Raw genomic sequence first — 18496 nt, 5'->3', positions numbered from 1 at the left:
TACTCCACTTTATGAGTATACCACATTTTGTACATTTCTCTGTAGATGAACATTTGAGTTATTTGCATCTTTTGGTTATTGTGAATAATACTACCATGAACAATGGTGTACAAATATCTACTCAAGTTCCTGTTTTCAATTCTCTTGGGTATGTACTGAGAAGTGGGATTGCTAGATCATATGGTAATATAGATTTAATTTTTGAGGACTGCTATACTGTTTCCACTGTGGTACGTCGTTTTACGTTCCCATCAGCAATGTACAGGGCTTCAATTTCCCCACATCGCTGCCACCACTTGCTTTCTGTTGTTGTTTGATAATAGGGAACATTTGCTTTACCTATATGTTTCATTAATATTTTTTCTTCATTTTGTTTAAAGTTCTAGTGATATGATTTATAAGTTACTGAATTGAGATTTTTTTTTTCAGTCCACAAATATATTATTCCTTCTTACTCACCAGATCTATTAGTTTTTCCTTTTTAAAAAATTTTTTTTAATGTTTATTTATTTTTGATAGAGAAAAGGAGAGAGAGAGAGAGAAGGAGGGAGGGAGCATAAGAAGGGGAGGGACAGAGAGAGAGAGGGAGACACAGAATCTGAAGCAGGCTCCAGCTCCCAGCTGTCAGCATAGAGCCCGACGCAGGGCTTGGACTCACAAACCCCAAGATCATGACCTGAGCTGAAGTCGGATACTCAACTGACTGAGCCACCCAGGTGTCACTGGTGTTTTCAAGACAGCGTTGTAATACTCTATGTATTTGTAATGGAGATTATGTACATACGTGTGTGAATATATATGATATATATATCATATATATCATAAACATATAATTTATTACTATCATGTCATTTGTTTTTGGTTTGTCATCAATACTTACTGCCATAGAATGATGAAAGGGAATACAAAACTCCTAGCAGAATTATAAAAACAATAGTCCAAATACTTTCCTTTGACAGTTGATTTTGTATGTATTTGTAGAAGTGGTCGGTTTTTGTTTTGGGACTTGCTACTGATGTCATTAATATATCTCTTTTTAACTTTTTGCGTTCAGGTCACATTATGCTGCCTCACACAAGCTTCATGAATACAGATGCTTTCTGCCTGAGAGGTTCTCACAAGGGCATAGATTCTAGGCTCCAATGATGAAACATTACTTTTGTTAGAACCAATACCAGCAAGATGCTCCTATTAAATAAGACAAACAGGTAGCTTGACGTTTTGTGATAATTTTAACAATCGGGTTCAAGTCCATTCCCTCTTCTAAATTAAGTGCAAAGAGATTCATCACCTGGGCCAATAATTTCATGGCAGGTTGTGCAGACCTCACCATATAGGCTCCTGTGATCACGTGTGTGAATCATAGCATTTATGCCGCCTAAGGCACTGGCGTACGAAAGCGCAGCCTAGACCCAGCTGATTAAGCTGTAGCATAAAACAACACTTCAGTAGTCAGGAGCATGACAGCCCACAATGGTTTATTGGACCAAAGAGTATAACATTGTAATTTACTTCTCTAATACATGTCATGTTCTCTCTTATTGTTTCCCCTTATGGAGTGAAATATGTAGGCAAGAGATTGCTGTACAAGCTTCATGTGTTATGCCCCTCCAAAATTAGAGGGTAACAAACTGTCTTTATTATCCTGTGCCTTTGGTAAGCTGCCACAAATCACAGAAACCACTGCAGGTGAGCATCGAGTGGTTTAAAAAGTCAAGGCAAACTAAAAGACTTCATGTCTCTGCCTGAAGCTATTTTTGAACACTCCAGTACAAGCTAGACACAATTATTATACTTCCTGGCCCTTCTTTTTTATTGTACGTTCCGAACCATTTTTTTTTTCTTTCTTATTGACAGGAAACCAGGATTTATGAAATCTGGCTCAATGCAAATATTTAGAGACTTAATTTTTTTTTCCTCTCCCCAAACATAACAATGTAAGTTGAATGGTGTTTTGGTGAGTTTATTTTTCTTTTTAAACTGGAATTCATGGCTGTTCTCCAGCTGAAAACAGTACTAGTCACAGATAATTTAAAGAGAATAGCTTGCTTGTTTGTCAAGCAAACATGTGTAATCTGATGAAATTATTAATGTCATAGTGTTAACTCTCTTCTCATAAATACAGTTAACAGTGCTGACACTGCAATTATGCTCCAATGTTCCGGCTCTTTGCTTATTCGCTCAATCTGTCAGTCCAGTATGGGGAAGACAAATTGTGGTGGGCACTTGACAATGCACAAAAGAGATATAAACCTCTTCTGATTAAACCTTGATGAAAGATTAAATGGTTCTGAATGCTTGCCAGATTCTTGTGATATGACATTTTTAACCAGTGGTAATAAAGTCCTATTCAACAGAGGTTTTTGAAAAAAGATTATAAAGATGACATATATACATACGTCCATATATATATCATACGTACATATGCATATGTTAGAGTAAGAAACAGCACAGTCATCTCCTACTCTGGATTCAGACTTTACAAACAAGATGATATCAATTCTGATACTGGGCAGATTTTTATAGCCTTCTTTTTTTTTTTTTTCCTAACAGAAAAGAAACAACACATACTTGAACATTACCAGTGTTATTGTCCTCTAACCATCAAATTGAGTGGTCCCTACTTTTATTCTGTAAAATTCTCATTAGAATTTTTACCATACCTATTCTGTTAGCAGTCAAGAATGAATAAGATTTAGTGTATGCACTAAAACTTAGTTCACATCTTTACATTTTTGGCTTTGGATCAAATGAAAATGGGCCAGTTCATAATAATGACTAACAATTATATAGCACTTACTATGTCCCACTAGGGGTCTAGGACTTTATAGACTTCAAATCATTTAATCTTTATATGATGTAGCTACTAGTATTTTCCTCTTTTTTAGATGAGGAGACTGAGGCACAGGAAGGTTAAACAACTTGCCTGAAGTCACACAACTAATCACAAGTAGAGCTGGAAATTGAATACAGATATATTACAACATAAACTTGTGATAAACCTGTAGATTGATTCATTAAATTCATAAAATAATTATAGCTCATATTTTAAAAACCTATAGCATCATGGACTGATCATTGTTAGTATTCATATTAAAAAGTACGCTCAATCAAAAAGTCTCTTTAAATAAAAAACAAAAGAAAAGCTCTTGCATTTCAACACTCTAGTGCCTGGAGTAAATGCATGCATTAAATGTGAAAGAAATGGGGAACCCAGACAAGTTGAACCTGGCTACCTAGACCTTTTGGTTGACTTACTTGGAGCAGATAAATTGAAATAATAAAGAAAACTGGCAGCTTTCTACACTGTGTTATTGCTAAAAACCTTGTTGCACATTCAGAAGGAACCTATGCATATCATTCCTGGCCCTTTTGTTCTCTGTGTTTGTGACAGAAATAGCGTAGTTGTGCTTTCTCTTTTCCACTATGCACAACATACTGCAAAACTCGTTTGAGAAAAGATCACTTTAGGAGGATGGAGAGGGTTTTAAAGACAGTTAATAGAGGAAAAAAAAAACTTTGTGTCAGGTAGAAAGGCAAAGGGGGGAAAATCGTTTTCTTTTTTAATTGTGCTAAACAGTTGTTTCCCTCTCTGAAAGTTCATTATATTTATTTGTCATCAGGGTAATTGAGCTACACTTGTTGCTAAGTCTGTTGCTTGCCTTCTGATGAACGGATTCATTAAGTTCATTTCTAATCTCTGTCTTCTAAATTCAATAAGCACTATAAAATTTCTTTCCTTGTATGGGAATTCTAAGGTCTTTTTTTTTCCTCAACAGCTTGAATTCCTGTATTCTGATTAAGATAGATGAAGTATTTGCATTCTATCCATATTCATAATCCTCTTTCAGAGTCAACCTAAAATACCACATTTGTTGCCCAGGCAGACACAGGCAATGTGTTCTGATTGCTCTGTAGCTTTTTGTTTAGATGGATAAGGACCTATCCCTTTTCAAATTCAACAGAAGAGGTGGTCACTAGGTGAATTCAGGCTGTTAAGAAACGAGAACAATCACTGTTTCTTTTGTGTGTGACAGAAACTGTAATTAATGATTTCCCCCCTTTTTTGCTAAAGAAAAAAAAAAGAGAGATGTGCAGTTGACAGACATTTTATTAATAGTTTCTGCCAACTTGCCATGCATAAAAGGTTTTATTGGTTGCAATGCCAGTGTAAGAAAAGTTCTTTTTGATGAAACGTTCAAGATGGTTGTTTTATGGATGAAAAATGAAGGCAATCTGTCTACTGCCAGTGAAATTTGGGTTTCAATAATAAAATTAAAACTATTGTGACATTTCCTATTGTGTTATTTAACCATCTGCCTCCTACTGGTCCAATCAATGATAACATTACCTGGGTCCTCTCTTTTTAACAAGAAGACCTGCCAATATTGTGTCTCATGGTTAATTTACGAGGAGATTTATTATTGATTAAGGTGTTTATATATTTGGTGACTGCAGTTCTTCCTATAAAGGGGAAATACTTTAGTCTCATGGTTGAGGGTTAAATATTCAACCTCGACAAAACGGATGTTTGTGTCCCTTCAGGAACTAGAAGTGTAGGAACCATACAAGAGGGCAACAAGAGATGTATGCCGATGACAAACTCTCATCAGGTGTGTAATATATGACTCTAAGTCATTATTTTCTCGTTCAGCATTTAATTTAAAACACATCTTCCAAAATGTTTTCTCAGTATTGACACATTAAATTCATAGTTACCTATATTAGAATTTTTCCCCTTTTGAAATTGTTTCATGCAAGTTTTTATTTAGAGTAGTCGGGTTGTTTCAGTGATTTCTGCTCATCAATCAAGAGGGGGAAAAACACATTTTACCACATGGATTCACGATAAAGCAATGAAGGTGCCTCACTGTGACTTATTTAATCTTCCATTACAGTGGGGTGAGAAGAAAAGGGATATTCAATATTTTAATAAGTCTTTGGACTTTGTTGCAGCCCAAGTGGAATTTGATCAAGAAATGTGAAGGATAAGATACTAAAGCATTCTAATCATTGACCACTTGCAAATATACCTGTTTTATTTTGCTTATAACAACCATCATTATTAATTTAAACAACACTCAGTATTTGCCCATATCTTTTACAAACTTTAATTTTTAAAAGTCTTAAATAGCTCACATTTTAGAAGAAGGCAGGCAGCTGGAAATGTGCTCTTTGCACATTGATCTTCAAGCAGTCATTCCTTTTCTCTGGGAATTTTTATGTAAGCTGCCTTATTGGGAATATGCTAATGACATCCGCCATGATTACTGATTTTCTTTGAATCGTTATTCCTCTGTGGGCAAAGCAATCAGAAAGGGAGAACAGGAGATTTCCTTCTTGCTTGTGTGCCTTCTTCAACCATCTGCTCTATCCTGATTCATTTGAATACGATCTGCAGTTTTTAGATCCTTTGCTCCAACATTTCTGAGGCATTTGAAAGCTTAAAAGGAGTTAATAGTTATCTTTCTATGTCACAAATGTGGTTCTCTGTTGTGTTCTAAGTGCCAACTTGCCTACCCAGGGTTTACATGGGCAGACTAATTTTGTTAAGTAAAAAAATGGTAGTGTAGATTAGCAGTTTCGTTATATGGAATGTGTAGTTCTGAACACTTTTGCTATTGATGGCCTTGAGCACAGGCATTGAAAAAAAAAAGGTAACTAATGTATTAAAACAAAGTATTCCAGGAACAGAATTGTCGATTCTAAATCTGTCAAGATGAAGAAAAACTAAAACTGGAGAACTAGAGAGAGAGAGAGAGAGAGAGAGAGAGAAGAGGGAGAGGAAATTTGTAAAAGAGAAGTTGTGATGTACACTTTTCAGAGTAACGTTTGTAAATATTCAGATAAGAATTCTGGATTAAGGATGAAAACTTCTGGGTGCCAGCCTGTACCCCACCACCAAAATGTGATTTACTCTCTCTTAGGAAAGTTACTTAATTTCTCTGAGCTTCTGTTTCCTCTGTGGTGACAAGAAATGAATGTCATGTTCCTCTGCGGTGACATGAAATAAATGTCATAGGTGATATTTAAGGTTTTCTCCACCAGGAAAATTGTGTGACCATATTATTTATTCCCATGAAACACATTGCAGATGATGGGGAAGTTACTTTATGGATTTGGTTTGCGCATGGGCATTTGATCTTGCCCAGGGAAAAGCCATTTCAAAAGTAAATCATCCACCTTTAGAAGAGGGGCTCAGAGCCTCCAGATTACACTTTTAAAAACGATGAGTATACACAAAATTTTAAAAATGGGACACCATATCTTGCTTCAGTTTACACGGAATGGATAAATTGCTAAGGATGTTGCTGATTGATAGAAGCAAGTCTTCCACATCAGTGAGTGAAAATCAGCAAGATTCTGACACCCTAGCAAAACAGAGCTAACTTAATATGCAGAACTGCCATTTAGGCAAGAGAGTTTGCAAAACTTGATGCTATTAGGTCAGGGAACATTGTCAAAACGCGAAGGAGACGTGAGCTGGGGAATGTTGACACTCCCTTTCGCTATTCAGCTCATTTAAAAGTGAAGAGAGCTATTAATGTAAAATTGCTTCAGAAAGTGCCTCCATCTTGTCCTTCGCACCCAGTAATTCCTCCTATTTTCTTCACATCAAGAACCGGATTGAGAACAACCCAGCTGCCACCATCTTTTACACAATTGTGAGATTTTTGAACAAGTACATAGCATCTACCGACCCTAACTTCTGATGAGGCTGCTGGCTTGTGCTGTGAAAGACCACTGACCACTCCCTCCACCTTATAAATGTAATTCTTCTGATGTTCTGTGTCTTCTCTGGCAACCATTAGGGATTTGTGTTCTGATTTCCGTGGGATACTTCTGGCTTATTACAAACTGAGTGGCAAAGCCAAGACTTAAATGGAAATTATTTCACTGCTGTGTTTCAGCTGACCAGAGACAAACTCACTCCCAAAATAACTTCCACTCCCTTCCTTCCACATATCCCAACAAAGGGAAGAAACACACAGCCACTGTCTTCTTTTTTGATGTATTATACAAATAGAACACTTTTGAGAAACAGGCCTAAAAATAGCAGAGAACAAGCGTATCTTAATATTTCATGAGATAAAATTTCAAAAGGCCTGAAATTACAGATAGGCAGGTAGCCAGTGATATATGGAGAGAAGTATTTATTGCAACCATCGGCCTACGTTTGATAGACAGCAAATACTCTTTCACTAGAAGTTTAGCCAGTGGTTTAGTAATACACTGTCCTGTGTTGTGACATCCAGGGAAACCTGATACTTCATCTGCTTGGCTATCGCATTTATTTTTTTTTAGGATTTTGTTTGTTTGCTTGCTCCTGAAATATAGTTCGCAGATCTCCTTGAGGTTCAATGGCTTTGCCTCTTGTAATGGTTAGAGGAGCATATAACAATTAGATGTGGGTGTTTCTCACTAGTATTAGTGTCATATATATATGTGTGTGTATACACACACACACAGACACACACACACACACACACATATATAGTTTAAAAAGAATTTTTATTTTTTTGCAGGCTGTATCACTTACATATATTTTCTGTTTCTTTCTAGATTAAAAAATATGCATTACATGCTCGATGTCCGAAGAGATCATAATCCAAGTAAGTCATTTCGTACTACTCGCACACATACTCTTCAGTCCCCCCAGCCCCACAAATGACCTTCCTGTTCTGTTTCTGGATGGGGAAGAAATCCAGAAAGGAAGTGTGCTCACCGGCTCCTGCATCAGCAAATTTCGGATCTACGTGCACTCAGACATCAGAGCAGTATCTGGATGGCAACATTAAATGCCTTGCTGTTTAAAACATCTTTGCGAACTCAGATTATTGAACATTATATCCAATTTTGAGGACGATTTTGTTCACATGAGATCAGTTTTTCCAAGTTTAGAAATGCAGCATTCTTAGTTTAAATATTGCACGGTGATGATTTTCAATGATTAGAAACACATTCATACTATAGCACGTCTGGGCCCAAGAATCCCTCATTTGTAGCCCATTTTTCTCTAGCAACAATCTAAGTATTTCTAGGTTGTATTACATTTCTCATTCTCATGCGCTCTCGGTCAATAGACTGTCATTATCAGAATAAAGTTCTTTACTTTTAACTGAATTTTGAACTTATGAAACATACACAAATCTACTTGAAAATTGATATGAAAAAAGTGAATGGAATTTAAAGTGTTCTTCACTTCTTTGGTCATTTACCAGAGACATTTATGTAAAAATGCCTTTTATGTGTGTTCCACATTTACCTTTTTCTTTTCTTTTCTCTTTCTTTCTTTCTTTTTTTAATTAGTGCAAACCACCTGTGCAAAGTCATGGGAGTTTTCAACCTATTAGATAAATATAATCAAAATATTAGGTTAGAAAAAAGATGAAAGGAGTATCACTGGAGATTGGCAGTTTTTTTCCCCCTGGAAACAAAAAAACACACGTACTCTTTGCTGAACTATTGCACTGCATTGAATAAAGATATTACCATGTGTAGCTAAAACAACAACAACAACAACAACAACAACAACAACAAAACCCCAGCAGTTTCTAAGTATTTGTGAGGAAACATACTTTAGACTGACATTTGTGTACATTTTTCTGTATCTCCTCCTCAGCCTGTCCATTCTTCCAGTAAATGTGTATTTGGATAACCTCTGCCTCAAACTCTGGAACTTTGAATGCTCGTGGGAGTTGACAATGTTATTGAGTATACAACTTTAGTTCCTTTGTACTTCAGCAACATTCCCCATTTTAGCTTTTTATGTTTTTTTTTAAAAAATCTATTTTGAGAGAGAGAGAGAGAGTATGAAGGAGGGAGAGAGAGAATCCTAAGCACTCTCAGCATAGAGCCTGCTGGGGGGCTTGATCTCAGGAACTGTGAGATCATGACCTGAGCGAAAATCAAGAGTCAGAAGCTTAACTGACAGAGCCACCCAGGCGCCCGTCCCCATTTTCAAATATATCTTTTTTTTTTTTAATTTTTTTTTTCAACGTTTATTTATTTTTGGGACAGAGAGAGACAGAGCATGAACGGGGGAGGGGCAGAGAGAGAGGGAGACACAGAATCGGAAACAGGCTCCAGGCTCTGAGCCGTCAGCCCAGAGCCCAACGCGGGGCTCGAACTCCCGGACCGCAAGATCGTGACCTGGCTGAAGTCGGACGCTTAACCGACTGCGCCACCCAGGCGCCCCTCAAATATATCTTTAAATGGACTTTTACTGCTAGAACTTCAGTGTGATTAGACCCTTTTCTTTTGACTTTAAACTGATACAACCATTAGCCTGCCTGTTCCTTCTATCTGGTAGTCTTATCACTTCCTGCCTCCTTTGTAAAGTCTTAAGACATTTTCAAACAGGTGTACATTTTGGTGCAGTTACTGTTCCCCTGTTGAATCAATAATCACAAACTAGAATTAGAAATTAAATGAGAATTAGAAATGGAATTAGAAACATTCTCATTCATAAATCTGCCAAATGTGAGGTAGATTTTCCAACTCATATATGCAGAGCATGAGAAATACACTTTCATGTGTTCTCCAAATGAACAAAAGGCATGAAGGAAGGTTTCTTTAACTCTGGAAGTGAGAGATGAGTTCAGAGTTATGCATGCCACTCGGGGAGAAAAAAAAATAAGGATATATAACACGCCATCCATTTTAAAGAATTTGCATCTATCAGCACTGTATTGAAATTTTGTCAATTTGTAGTAGATATTCTGCATTGACCTACACATAAAGGGATTTAGCTTTTAAATTTCAGAACATGTATGTTTTTTTCATCCAAATAGTTAATGCTTAACACAAAGATATTCATGTTTTATGATTCTCTTTTGGAGTAATACCTTCAGAAGAAATTTATGGACCATACAAAAAAAATGAGTTCTTTTCAACCAATGAGCAATGTGCTAGGAGTTGAAATAGAATGATGGCAATAGCTTGATTCCTGACCTTGAGAAGCTTGTGGTCTAGTGGGAAGATCAGCCTTATAAACAGATGATGTCACTAAAGTGCGGGGAAGGCCAAGGGAGTGCACACATGGGTTTTGATCACATGTGGACTGTTTGGTTTGTTTACTCATCTGAGTCACTGAACAAGGCTACAAATAACTCATGCCTGTTTTCAAAACCAAACTCCTCTCAGAAATTACAATTTCCTGTTGAGGATGTTCAAAGGAAAGATTTAGGCACGTTTTCATGAGAAAGCTAGCTCAGTGGCTTAAATATAGAAGGTATTAGAAAACTACTGATGCTGTACTGCACACAAAGCATGAGGAGGGGTGTTGTAGGGAGGGCAGAGGCGCTGGCTCAGTAGATGTCTAATCTCACGTGGAGGTTAACTCTGAGTCTTTACTTTTACGTGCTGATGGTCTTTGATCTTCAGTCGCTCACTTGATTCATCATTTATACATGATTCATTGATAGGTGAATCAGGCTGGACTGCTAATCAATGCTTCCTTGAGTGGATCTGATTCTCTCTTTCCCAAATGTTTGTTTATTCTTCATGGAGGCAGGGGCAGTGCTCCTCAGCAACCTTCTAACGCGGAAAGGTCACAAGACTCTTTGGTACGTGTTGATACCTGTGTGTACTCTATAGCAATGTCATCTAAAAACTTATCATTTCCCTAGGGGACTTGTGTTCATTGATCTTGAGGCATCCTAGAAACTTATTTTTAAAAATAAAACATTGCATTTAAAGCAAGGCACAGACATAGCATTTAGACCATATCAAGGAACATTTCAATGTTTTCATTCTGCTTTGATATCAAATACACTTCAAAGTATACCATTTTAATAGGTGACAGAAAACTTTTATCATAAACACATTTCTAAAATCACTTAAAATCTTAGAACAGGAGCAACATGGAGACTCCAGGTTTTTTATTTGGGTTAATTATGACTTTTCACACAACCGTTTCTTGTAGACCTTTATCTTTTTCCTCTAAATTCTTCTGATATTGAAAATCCCCTAATGATTTTGATTTTTCCCCCAGTTTCTAATTACTGTACGCCACAAAGTTAGGTAACCTTATTTTCGCTCTTCAAGTATATTTTCCCTCATTTCAATTCCTTGCTTTTCTTCCTTAGACTCAAGTTCCCTGTCTAAGCTGAACTAATACTGTTTTATAGAGAGACATTTGAATATTATAGTTTGTCATATCATTCAAGGCATATTGTATATTTAGTGTTCTGTGAGGCTTTTTGTTTTCTTTCTGAATTTGTCGTCTAAATCTGGTTTCTGGCATAATTTCTTAAAAAAATTTTTTTTATGTTTATTTATTTTTAAGAGAGAGAGGGAGAGACAGAGGGTTAGCAGGGGAGGGGCAGAGGGAGAGAGAGAGACACAGAATCCAAAGCAGGCTCCAGGCTCCGAGCTGTCAGCACAGAGCCCGATGCGGGGCTCGAACTCACAGACTGTGAGATCATGACCTGAGCTGAAGTCGGACGCTCAGCCGACTGAGCCACCCAGGCACCCCTGGCATTATTCTAAAGTAAAACAAAACTGGATTTTTCAGGCATTTTCTGGGTATAATCTGTTATATGCTTATACTAATTTTACTCAGATTTCTGTTATGGAAAGGGTATCTGAGATAAGCAAGCTTTCTAGTTTTAAAGAAGAACAAATAAATGATATTTGGGCGTTTCACAGTTTCTTCCTTTGTATAGTACATGGAAAGATGGAAATATCATTGTAACAGAATACATTTTCTAAGGTGGCTATTTTTTTTTTTCCTTTTAAAGAGGCTTTGTGCCAAATCACCCTGTTTGTGAAGTAAAGAAAGAAAATGCTACCTACACTGTGGACAAGATAACCTACTGTACAGAGTTCATAATGGAAATAAAACTGAACCACATCATTGTTTAAGGAAGAAAACTAAAAGTGGCTCTTCCTGCTACTGGTTTTATCCAGCAGTAAAGAGAAATCCCTGCACGTGTTGTTTACACAGTACGAAATCCTTATAAAGTCATCGTGGAACAAGTCTGCTATCTGACCCAGCCTTTAGGGCTCCTTAAACACCTGTGGATTTATGGAGTTCAGATGTCTACAAGGGCATGTATGGAAGTTCATTCAGAAACCTGGAGCCCAAATAAAATGATCTGTTGACGTGGGCAAGCTGTTTTGCTCCTCTGTGGTCCAATCAGTCTTTTGAACTACAAAAGAGATTAAGATTTAAGCAAGTGCTATTTAAAAAATAAAAGAAAGAAAGAAAGAAAAGAAGAGAGAAAGAAAAAAAAAAGAATGCTCTTTAAATAATTAGGTTTCACAAGGCTAACAAGGAAATGCAGGTGTATTTTTTGAATTTTGTTATGTGACTTAGATCAATTAGTCTTCAAACTTATTTTTAAATTTAAATTTATAACAGCCAGATCATCAGGGGATTTATTCCCCTACATTATGCGTGTATAAGTAGCCCCTGGCAGGTATACAAAAACATCTGGTATGGGGAACTGGCCCTTTCATAGTGAAGACCCACACAATTTAAAACATGAAAACCTATACCCTTTAGAAACTTATACTCCTTAAAAATGATCAAATATAGCCACAAAGTTGTCTTAATTAACTCCATCACAATTGCTTTCTTTGGGGGATTTGATTTAGTCTTTTGAAAATCAGAGACACCATGATTTAGAAAACTTCAGTCTTATTCTAAAGAGTTTCAAATGAACTTATCTTATAATTGTTAAACATGTGTCTCCATTTCCATATGTCTTTTAAACGTTTTATGAAAGGAAATATGCTTGAAAATACCTTGTTTAAACTCAAACTTCAAGTTACATCCAATGTAAAAAATAACCTGGTCAACATCTCTCGTATTTTTGCACTCTAATCATCCTGTGATTGAGAGTATATGTGTGGAAATGTGGGTAAGACTTCACTATGCCTGGCTTCTTGATTCCATTTATACATTGCTAAAACTTATTTTTTTCTTCTGGAAAAGAATATATATTCCTACGCAGGATTGGGTTTTACTTAGGGTTATCACTAAAAGAATGGACTATCCTTAAATCGAAATAGTTACATATCAAGTAACAGTTGGCATATATATATATATATATGCATATATATATATATATATATATATATATATATATATATATATATATTTCTGCTCTTCCCCCACTTTTAAATTTACCCCAGGAATATTCTGTTATTTGTCAATATACTTCAATGTTTCTAAATGCACAAAGGTGATTGAGCATTTCTTTTGGCTGCTTTTTACTCTTCCTGACTGATTCATTTATTCTATCATGTTAAGATGTAACAACCATGATTTAAAAAAAAAATGAGTTAAAGAAGATTGAATATGAAAGGCACTGATTACTCCTAATTTGAACTTAAAGGTCTAAAGAATGTTCCACAGGAGAACAGAAAATTGACATAGTTTTAGGAGTAACTCTATGCCATTCCCATTAGATTTGTGTTCAGGTTTCTTAAAACACCTGATGGAGGGGCGTCTGGGTGTCCCATTCAGGTAAGCCTCTGCTTGAGCTCAGGTCATGATCTCATGGTTCCATTCGTGAATTACAGTCCCACATCTGGCTCTCTGCAGTCAGCACAGAGCCTGCTTTGGATCCTCTGTTCCCCTCTCTCTCTGCCCCTCTTGCTTGCTCTCTCTCATTTTCTCTCTCTCTCAAAATACACAACTTTAAGCATTACACACACACACACACACACACACACCTGACGAGAGTTGTTTTATTGGTGAGTCCAGGTCCTGGGGACAGTCTGTTCCTCCTTGTGGTGTCACACGATAGTCAACTTTCTATAGTAAGTTTGGAGACAAGCCAAATAAGAAGAATAACCCACAAACTTAGGTAAATTCAAACATAGATAGAAACAGAAACAGAAACAGAAATAGAAATAGAAATAGAAATAGAAATAGAAATAGAAATAGAAATATATATACATATATATATATATGTAAATATATATAATGATTAATTTAGATAAAAAGAGAGTGGTATATAATAAGTCTCCATGTGCTTAATATAAAAGACAAGGTTGTGTATGATGTAGGTGGTAGGTGTAAGGCTTAAAATGATAATTAATAAGAAGGAATTACTTACATCACATCTAGAAAGAAAACACTAGCTAATATCTGCTGTGCTCATAAATATGAAGCAAAGATGTATTCATGTTATGATATATTTTAACAGTTTTATAATTGCTATTATTCTACTAGCATAAAGCACTGACAGTGATAGAAACATGAGTTTAGGGGCGCCTGGGTGGCTCAGTCGGTTGAGTGTCCGACTTCAGCTCAGGTCATGATCTCACAGTCCGTGAGTTCGAGCCCCATGTCAGGTTCTGTGCTGACAGCTCAGAGCCTGGAGCCTGCTTTAGATGCTGTGTCTCCTGCTCTCTCCGCCCCTAACCCACTCATGCTCTGTCTCTCTCTGTCTAAAAAAAAAAATAATAATAAATATATAAAAATAAAAAAATAAAAAAAAGAAACATGAGTTTAAAGGAGCAGAAACTAATATAACATTGCATGTTAACTATACTTCAATAATAAATTTGTTGAAAAGTAAACGGAAAATAGTGAATTCTTACAGTGCGAAGTGGAGATTTCTGGCTAATTCAGGCACTTTGGGTTCATCTTCAGAATCAAGCACACCAAACAAGGTATAAATAGCTATTTGCCTCATTTCTTTCTAAAAATTACTATGTGCAAGTTCAAAACAAGAAAAAAAAAGATAGTGATTATGTATTTTTGAATTATTTTTTTCTCTCTAATAATCATGTACTGGGTAGTAAAAGAAGAATATACATTTTTATAATTTTTTTTTTCGTTTATTTATTTTTGGGACAGAGAGAGACAGAGCATGAACGGGGGAGGGGCAGAGAGAGAGGGAGACACAGAATCGGAAGCAGGCTCCAGGCTCTGAGCCATCAGCCCACAGCCTGACGCGGGGCTCGAATTCACGGACCGCGAGATCGAGACCTGGCTGAAGTCGGACGCTTAACTGACTGCGCCACCCAGGCGCCCCAAGAATATACATTTTTAAGGACATGCAACAAATCCTCCATTAGCATTTTTCCAAGGGAAGACAAGGCAGAAACATGCAATGCTTTATTCGAACTTTTTGTTTGTTTAGCGCAAGCCGTGTTCTGTTCTTTATGTCAGAAATAACCAGTACCTGTTTCTACCAAAGCCCAAATAATTAATGCACTCATAGCACTGCTAAAATATCAAACAGCTTGATATTTTTAAATAATACAAGCAGTATGTTGGTTGGATTTTTTTTTTTTCCCCAAAGCAACATTTAACCTTGTGTGGGTACAGTCTTTGCAGGCCAAAGGAGGGATTAGCAAGGACTGTTAGGAGGCAAAGAACTGCAGACAACAGAAGTGTGGACACAGTGTGTCTGGAAGCATCACGGGACACATCGATGTGGGAGAGTCCTAAAAATGTGCTGATAATTGGCTTGGAAAGATAGGAAGTGGATATGGGTGAGATGGAAGGAAGAAACAGGGAAGGACTAAATATCTAGGGTGGAGGGTGGAGTTAAGGAGGAGGAGAACAAGAATCTACATAGGCGTAACTATGAAGTAGTTGGATGCAATCTGCCTTTTTCAAAGTGTTTTCTGACCCTCTGAAAACCAGTCCATACTGTAAATGGGGCCAAAAGTGGGTTAGGGAACACTGTAACCTCATTTCACCTTATTTAGCTATGTGCCAGAGATCTCAGCAGGCAGTTCAATTAACTCCCACTAGTTAAATGAGAAGAAAATGAGGTTACCCAGATTAACAAAACACAACTGTTGGTCCTCCTCCAACTCAGGGGGAGGAAGGCTCCAGGCTGACAGAGTTGGTGCAGCCCCAGGCAATTGCCCATTTGCCCAGGGACTTCTGAGCTAAGAGCCGCGGCACACCCTGCAACCTCAACCAATGACAGTAGAAACAACGTCAAAGGGAAGACTAGAGTATCAAAGGTGATGTTGAGGGGCTTCTGGGTGGCTCAGGTGGTTAGGCGTCCAATTTCAGTTCAGGTAATGATCTCATGGATCATGGGTTCAAGCCCCCATCGGGCTCTGGGCTGACAGCTCAGAGCCTGGAGCCTGCTACAGATTCTGCCCCTCATCCCCTTCCCCTCACATTGTGTGTGTGTCTCTCTGTCTCAAACATAAACATTACAAAAAATAAAGGTGATATTGAATATTGTGTTCTTCCAATTTCTTTCTCTCTCTTTATGGAATTAATGCATAACCTTCATAGGGAAAATATTTCTCATGGAATAATCTCATGGGATTTTACATCTCACAGAGTTTGAATTGGAAAGTTTTGTTTTCTAAAGCTTGACTTTTGTGAAATTATTTCCTTGCTGACAGTTTGTTGGGTTTCCTAGTTTAGAAGTCTCAATTAGCTCCTTTATTATCTTAACAAATTATTTGCCAATATCTACAGTTATTTTTAACATGTTTAAAATAATTGTCACCAGACACTGATAGAAATAACTGGAAAATACTTAATGAACAAATGTTTTTAGTGTTATCCAAAGTTCAAATTAAATGTCTTCAATTTGTATCTATTTTCAACTTTAATGAGTAGTTTTATTGACAATGACTGATTTTTAACAAGTAAAGACAGGACATAAATGCTGAAATACACAAAAGTTCTAATCTGGGAAGACAGAAGTTCAGAGCATCTCTTCATTACTGTAATCTGTATGTTGACAAATAGTTACTCTTGGAAGTGATAGTTAATTTATTTTAAGGCAATATATTGCCCTGGTTGCATGTGAACATTATCAACAGACTGGTATAAATTTCTGCACTGGATGGCCTTGACTCTGTGCCTCAGTTTCCTCATCTGCAAAATTGGTTTAATAAAAACTATACATCAGATAATTTTATTGTGAAGATAAAATTATTTTATTAAAAAACCCTTAGTTGTTATGTAATAAGGGTTAGCTATTACTTCTAGCCTATCATTTTCATTATGAATTATGTAAAGTTTTAAAAACTGCATACTTCCTTTCCCCAATATGTTTACCTAGACCTTCTTCTCTTTAGAAAAATATTTCTCATCTGTTTTATACAGAGGTAGGGTAGTCTTACACTATATGTTGTAAAATAAAACTTATATTTGAAATAGTATTCTGCTTCAGGACGAGTTGTCAAGTTCAACATCATATAGTTCTTAACTGAACAACTGAGACTATTTCAGCCTCACCTAGTAACATTAGGTCAGGCATCTAGATTTCCAGTGTAAATGAGAAATGAAGTTAATGAACAGTTACCAAGCTACATATTTGCCCTCTTATGCGAGTGCGGTATGACTTTGTATGTTTTACAAATACTAAACTAGAGTTGGAGAAGTTCAATTACTGGGCCAAGGTGTCATGGTTGATAATGTCTGGGGCCCTTGCGAATGCCTAAGGGTTCCTAGTTGCCTTTGTTGGTGGTTTACTAGGCAAGAAATTCTGGATGAAGGTAAGTAGATCAGTCTAGAGCCGCTTAGTGGGTTTCAGCCTCGTGTTGTAGAACAGGCACTGGGCTTGGGATCTGACAACTCTTTCATCAGCTGGGTGACCCCAGCCCACAACTTAGCTTGTGTGAATTTCAGTTTCCTTACCTATGAAGTTTAGAATTGTCATGAGAACCAAATAAAGATAATGTCCAGAAAATACCATGCATACAATTTAAGGTATTATTAGGACACATAATGATAATTTTAAAAGGGTAATCTTGAAGTTGAGAGAATCAATAAAGATATCTGGTAGGTTGCCCAGAATATTATAGAAAAGTGAAGTAATTTTAATTTGAGCTACTTCATTCCTAATCTCCCAATTTTAGTTACCAGATGCCTAAAGACCATATAAAGAAGTTTATGAAGAAATCAAAGAAAAGACAAATACTTTCATCAACAATTCCAACCCTGGGGACCAAGGCCAAGAGATATACAAATTGGTTATAAAACAGATAAAGATGTTATTTATATAATAACTTTCAAGCACAATGCACATCCAGATAATTTATAAAGAAATGAGTTAAATACTGATAGTGGGGACTGGTTAGAAACACAGCAGACATGAAGTTCTTGCATGTTCACTGTGCAGCCTTAGATATGAGCACCTGTGTTATTGAAGAAGAACTGCAATAAAATGGAATGCATCTAGTAAGTCTCCCATGTTTGTCCCATTGAAACGAGGAAAAACAATCTCAAATAAATGCATGCAGATACCAGTATTTTTCTCATACCTTGCACTGATCAACAAGCACCACCAAAGATGCTAAAAGCAATCAGCACAAACTTTAAACCACAGAGAAACAGTGATGCCCATGTAGAGACTTCCTTGAGGTGCATATCATTAAGGAGAATCTGAACACTGCTACTATTAATAAGACTACAAATTGTAGTTGATCAAACCAGAAGGAGCCTTGAATATATTTGCTGGGAAATGCTTAAGGCTGAAACACCAGGGACTTGAAACAAACTGTTCTTATCACCTTTTTCCAAACAGAGATTTAAATTTACAATGAAAGT

The 18496-nt window shown here is 36.7% G+C and overlaps 1 protein-coding gene and 1 long non-coding RNA gene across 24 annotated transcripts in view; one reads left to right on the top strand and one right to left on the bottom strand.

Moving 5' to 3' along the window:
- The window catches only part of LOC123598123, a 35977-nt gene extending 27853 nt beyond the window's left edge, over positions 1-8124 (top strand). Inside the window, exon 3 of the long non-coding RNA XR_006712402.1 lies at positions 7564-8124. This is a non-coding gene — a long non-coding RNA (uncharacterized LOC123598123). The remainder of the gene's footprint in view (positions 1-7563) is intronic.
- Positions 1-18496, bottom strand: part of ADGRL2 (adhesion G protein-coupled receptor L2) — a 625523-nt gene that overhangs the window by 448926 nt on the left and 158101 nt on the right. The gene's annotated exons all lie outside the window — the stretch shown is intronic.

Source organism: Leopardus geoffroyi, chromosome C1 (assembly GCF_018350155.1).
Source record: "Leopardus geoffroyi isolate Oge1 chromosome C1, O.geoffroyi_Oge1_pat1.0, whole genome shotgun sequence".
NCBI lineage: Eukaryota > Metazoa > Chordata > Mammalia > Carnivora > Felidae > Leopardus > Leopardus geoffroyi.
This window is presented reverse-complemented; position numbering and strand designations above follow the sequence as displayed.